Source organism: Triticum aestivum, chromosome 3A (genome assembly GCF_018294505.1).
Source record: "Triticum aestivum cultivar Chinese Spring chromosome 3A, IWGSC CS RefSeq v2.1, whole genome shotgun sequence".
Taxonomy (NCBI): domain Eukaryota; kingdom Viridiplantae; phylum Streptophyta; class Magnoliopsida; order Poales; family Poaceae; genus Triticum; species Triticum aestivum.
This window is the reverse complement of record NC_057800.1, coordinates 347226439-347232894: the sequence shown is the minus strand read 5'-3', so window position 1 is coordinate 347232894 and position 6456 is coordinate 347226439.

The window sequence follows — 6456 nt, the reverse complement described above, 5'->3', positions numbered from 1 at the left end:
CGGGAGCTCTGCCTTGATGGGGAAAGTAGCGGAGTTGGTGCAGTGGCGAATGTGGGCGGGGTCGGCCGTGGAGGGAGACTTACTGGTCGGAGCAGTAGGAGCAAGAAGGTTGAGGCGGTTCAGGTTTGTCTCTATCTTCCTCCCCCTCTCTTTCCCCCCTTGTCTCATGGATGAGGTCATTGGTGCACGCAGGGAGTGGGTTGAACGCGAATCATAGCAAGAGCAAGGAGCTGGACGTGGTTCATGGTTTGCCTTTAGTTCCTCTCTCTCTAGATCTCTTGACATGGGTCTTTTTGTCCATATAATGAGCCATGAAGTTGTAAGTTCATGTTCTTTATATTTGTACAGATATTTAACTGCATTAGTGAATGTTCTGGGTCTGATACAATAGCTAAGCTTAGGTGATTCCTCATGTTCTATGTGGATCACATAGAAAATAGAAATCCTAATTTCTGAAAATAGACTGAATCATGTATATATTTGCAGGGCAAGACAAGAACATTTAGTTGGATCCAGAGTATTGAGATTGCAGAGGACTCAACAAAGGGTCTGCACTTATTCTATAAATTCAGTATCACGTTAGTGCCTCTATTTAGTGATTATATAGAACTACCTTTTGAACTTGCAGAAATTGAATGCATATAAGAATCGAGGACCTTTACAGTGGATGCATGATGATGATCATCCACCGAGCAGCACATCATCTTGGAAAAGCAGATGCGAATTTCTGCTAGGTTTGCTTCTCCGGTTGTCCCTCCCATCAACTCTCTCAGCTCCCAAACCATTAACCCCGTCCTGGTTGTTCCTATATTTTCTTTTTGTTTTGTTTTTACCAATGCACTTTTCTTGACATGTTTTAGTGTGTTCCTTCCTACGGCCATCTCGACCATTTGCTCCGCAGGGAGTTTTTAGCTCAGAAGGAGCAAATAATTTGAGAATGCATTGGTCTTTTCTGCAATCTGTTGTTCCTAAGTCATAACTTGTTCCTTTTCTTTTTCTTAGTTGCATGTTTTCATCCAAGTCAAAAAATTTATGTGCACTTGATAACTAACCATGCTTGTACAGAGACATATAATACATCACATTCGTTCCATAGGTAGGTGTAGGGTTAACCAATAATAATTGCCTCCATTTTATTTTCTAAAACTTACATTCAAAATATGTCCCTTTAGGGGATCCCCTAGAGTGTTCAACATACCAGTATGCAAGGACTAATCAGTAGTCTTGTATGCTTTTTTTGTGCTTACATGTCTAAAATTTGTTAAGGTGGATGTCAAGCATGCTTTAGTTGTAGATTCCCTAAGTTCATTGTTTGATTGTCGTAAAGCGTCCATGTATAATAAGTTTTGTGTGGTATAACCCTTCAGCTTATTAGTTGACCGTTTACATGTTCGAATAACCTTACCTCATGCTAAAGCCGAAAAGGTGGTCAGGTAGAGAGTCTCAACTCACCATTGGATCAAAACTATTTAGTAAGCTATTGTTCTCTATTTTCTCAGCGAATGAGCACAAATTCAGAAGGGTACACAAAAGAACCCATGTACAAAGTCTCTACTCTTTTACTAGGCTATCCACCGTCTACACAGCAGGATTCACAAAGGATGCTAGCAAAGTGATAAAATTTGGATGTTTTTGGAACTATAGCATCACAAGCCCAATAAGAGAAAAAGCAAACATCATGAAGAATGCATTAGGATAATGATTTTACCTTGGGGTTATACTCTGCATTGCGTGCCTGGAGAGCTATTGCTTCCAGTTCCAATTTACAGACCAGGTTGACCGTCGACACAATATTCTTGTCATCAGATCAGACACCCGAAAGTAGAGTATACCCAGGAGAAATCAGACCAGTAAATAGCTCCGGCTCATACTGTCAAGCAACCATATAAAATATCAGTTCCAAAACAAGGAAAGAGACAATTTCTTGGAAAGAAAGAAAAAATATCATACATGATAAAATAGTGCTGACATAACAGATTTCAACTTAGTAACTTACAGAGTTACACTTCAGAAAGCGTCGTGAGAATATGTGAGGCCCTGAAGCCTGATAGCCAGTTTCAAATAACGTAAGATCTCAGTGCTCCAGTTTTAATGTGAAAAGGGTACTGATATGCTTTTATATACTAGAAAAGCTAGGTATGAGATGCCTCTGGTATCTACGTACCACTGTGTAACTCTGGAGTGAGGCAATTGTAATCATATAGTAGATCACTACATTTTAGGCTTAGGGTGTGTTTCAGAGAGCTCCACCCCACCCTCGACTTCAGTTAACTTCCAAACTCCACTCTACCTCTAAAGTTCTAAACTCTCAAGCTACGTATGCTCCAGATTCACATTACATGGAACGTTTTTGTTTTAGTACCAATTACCCTTCTTTTTAATTTTTTTATAGGTGGTTGCTCTAGGGCCTTCACTACTGCTATTTTCTGTTCTCTAAGAGACAAATTACGAAGCAAATCAAACAGTACAAATATATTAGAGGTTGTATTCATTAGTTCATGTATATCCAAAAATTAATAATTATCACCCTAAGAGAAATTAGTAGTTATAGCTATCAGCAAGAATTCATGAAACCAACGGAAATCAAATATCATGTAGGAGTATATTGTTTTCAGTTTTCCTGTCGAACAACATTTATTAATAGTTCACCATGTATCACTCAGTTGATTTGGTACTACACACTGGACCGCTTGAACGTCTGAACAAGCACGAGGATAGCTTTTGAGTGTGGACCAATTGTCTGAATCAATTACTAAGTAATTGATGCTGCCTGAACTCTGAATAAAAATGCATAGACGCTCATGTAGCCTGAATTTTCATCAGGTAATTCCCCCATTCATTCATTCAGATCCATTCAACATCAACCGAATTTAAGAACACAAATTATATACAACCTGAACGAACACCACAAAAAACGAAGAAATAGACAACCAAACAGTAATCAGGAATCCACCATGTCAGAATATGGAAACTCACCAGTAGTAGACTGCTTTGTAGCCTCACTGGAACAGCTCGAGCGACATGAGGAAGGAGGCAGAGCTGTGGCTGGATGCAAATGAGAAGGGCGACCGGGGAGATGAGGCCACCATGCGACGAGCAGGAGAGTCAGCAGCGCCACAGCGGAGCGCGGCGGCCGGGGAGTGGGGCATGCGGCCGGCGGGAGCAGCTGACCTGCGGCGGCGGCAGGCCGCAAGATGCGTGACAACTTCTCCCACGACCAGCTCTAAGGGAGGTAGTGCCACCTAGATCCAGACAGCGCGCTCTTCCGCCCATCCAAGTCGAATCTGACTGCCGAGGATCGCGGATCTACGAGCGCGTGGGCTCGGTGCCTAGCAGTGGCGCGAGATGATAGAGGCGAGGGTCCCGATCTTTCGATGAGATGATAACTATCGATTTGGTGGAGACGACTTTGACGATCCGACTACAAACGTGCACGACATTGCGCCTTAGCAATCGCTAAACCAATCTCCTGAGGTTACTGACGATGCTGGAAGCACGGTCAGCCTAACCACGAAGGTCTATTCCTGCAAGCAATCGAAGAACGAGCAAGAATATGATAAAGCAATCTGAATATTGCAAATATATATGAAGTATTGATAATGGTGGGGATCCGGAAGCGGTCTTGGTCTGGTCGTTGGACACAAACGAAGTACACGAAGTTGCAATGGCTAATTTTTAACTAAACAAATCCCCAGGAAAAAGCTACTAGATGGATCTACTTATATAGGAGCAAGGGGTGGCGGCCAAGGAGGTGGGAGGACGTCCCAAGGCAGCCTAAAACTAACCCTAGCTCGTACAAGGCTCATGGGCCCAAGTGGAGGTGATGCAACACCTTTGGGCTTCTAGTTTGACTCGGATTCTGCTGCAACGTCAGATTGTTTCGTCCGTAACTCAACGCTCCGGACGACTTTGAAGGTGAATCCAATTGGGATGGAAAGAGCACGAAATCTAGTTTCCAACAAAAAAAGAATCACCCAATTCGGAGTCCGTATGAAAAAGTTGTTAGCATTTTGAGTCAGGTATGTCTGTGCAGTCCGAATCTGAATCCAGAACGTGAGAGACTTGGACTCTATCTTCTCTTGGCCCAAAAGTGACGTGAGAGGACTTTTTGAACACAACATAAACATCTCCTTTTCCCTTATCTTCATATGTGGATTGTACAAATGTCCCATACACCTGCAATTAGACAAAACACAAAAGTGTGTGAAGTATTTTTGTTCTGGATAACATAAATAGACTATTGAATAGTTTGCATTAGAAATCACCTGACAAATATGCATATATGTAATATTTTTGGTCGTATCCAAGGTAGTCATGTCCTCATCATCCTCCCCTTTTTGAAAACAAAGCCGTCCTCGGTATTGCTTAATCTGAAATGTGGCTAACAAAAGAGACAAGGTGTACATGTTGTAAATGTATATGTCATCCATTTTAACTTCCCTTGATTTTTGCACATATGTCACATGTATACATGAGTAACTTTCATTGTTCATAAAATTTAAAACCAAAAAATTATCACAAGAATTAGAAGGCATAAAAATATTGCAACTCAGTTTGCACATATAAGTGAAGCTCTTATTCACTTCAAAAGATTGGCAATGTTCATCATTAAACCATCCTAACTTCGATGAATAAACCTTACTTGCATCAAATTTACATGCTACAACATGCTTAAATAAGCAAACATGCAATAAGTCATTGGACACAGAATCATCATCAAGATTAGAGGTCATATCAAAATGATTAAATATTGGTTCTTTTGCATCAACAGTTAATTCAATGGGTGCACTCAAAATTGTTGATATTTCAGTTGTTTGATCACATGACGCATTCATGACAGTAAAAAGAGTCTCTAAAATAGGTGGTGTGCTCAAATCAACAGGTAACTCAACACATGATGCATTCAAGTTAACTAGGCATACTTCATTCTCATGTGAAGTTATATCATCAAGACCTTTACTGTTACCTCGCAGAGATGTAGCTGATGTAGGTACGGACGTTGACAATGTACCATACTCTTGAGATGATATCGCGCTCACAGTCCGAGGTGCGGCTGCTCTAGTAGGTGCAATAGTGGAGTAACCAACCGGCGGTGGTGAGCATGAACTGGAATAGTAGTTGTTGTAGTCACCCAATGCATCCTCCTGTATTTGTCTCTCAAAGGCACAAGCACGGACATACATACCAGTAATGCAACGAGGAATATACTGAAATCTTGCCTGAATATCATGGTTCAAACCACCAAAAAATCTATTCATTGTATCATCCTCAGATTCTTCTATGTCACAATGATGCATATAAGATTTGAACTCTTGGTAGTAAGCATGAACAGTGTTACTGCCTTGTTTTAATTGCTCCAATTTGCGACGCAATTCACGACGAAAGTAAGGAGGAAAAAATTGTTGTCTCATTACAGCTTTCAAAACTTTCCAAGTTGTGGGTTGGTTATCAATGTTTTTCTTACAATGTACACTCCATCAAACAGAAGCAAAACCAGTAAATGCTCTAATGGTAGCTCGTACTCTCTCAAGTTCAGAAAAATCATGGTGACTAAAAACTTGTTCTACTTCAAGCTCCCAAGCTAGATAAATAGCAGGATCAAATCTACCATCAAATGATGGTAAAGAGATAACCTGACCATATGCTTGTGTGTGTTGTCCCAACTCTCGTGATGGTGAAGATGTGTCCGTCATCCAAGAACTTCTATCTCTGGAACCTGTCATGATTAGTAGAAACAAGAACCAAATTTCGAGAATAATGTTCCTATGAACTACTAGGATGTGGTTGTAAAGTGCTCACAGTAAAGCAAATATCAATATCTTACAGGTTCTTACCATGCGGCAGGTGGTGACAGGCAACCAGCAGTGTCAAATAACTCCGAAGATTGTGTAAAATGATTGCCAGGGGAACGTACATATACACGGTGTAGAAATATGTGGAGCTGGGTTGGCTATATATGGTAGCAAAAGATTAGCAATAATCAATTCAGAGATGCAATGTTGAATAAACGCTCAACGACGGTACTGTGCTGGTCCTAGGCTAGACCAAACTAGAGACGCGAGCCTAGAACACTAATGAGGTCACGTCGTAGCACAACTAGCATCAATAAAGGATATGAAGTAGCTCTGGACAGCAAGATATAAGTGAAGATCACAATAGCAGTAGACCTATTTAGAAGCTGATGTTGAGGTGCCAAATACTGAACTAGCTTCTGCAACTATTTAGATGCGGCTCGTCGCTAGCTTTCATTTGAGTACTCGCGGAGCCAAAACAGACTTCATATGAAGAAGTTATGCCTGTTTTACTGAACAGTGCACAAAACAGATTCCAATCCGAATCCAACTACGAGATTGAGTCTAGATAGATCCAAATTTTGTTTTTTTCCTCCTCTTTTTTTTTTCTCACACTTTTTTTCTTTCCCTTTCTTTTTTTTCTCTGACTTTTTTTTACTTTTTT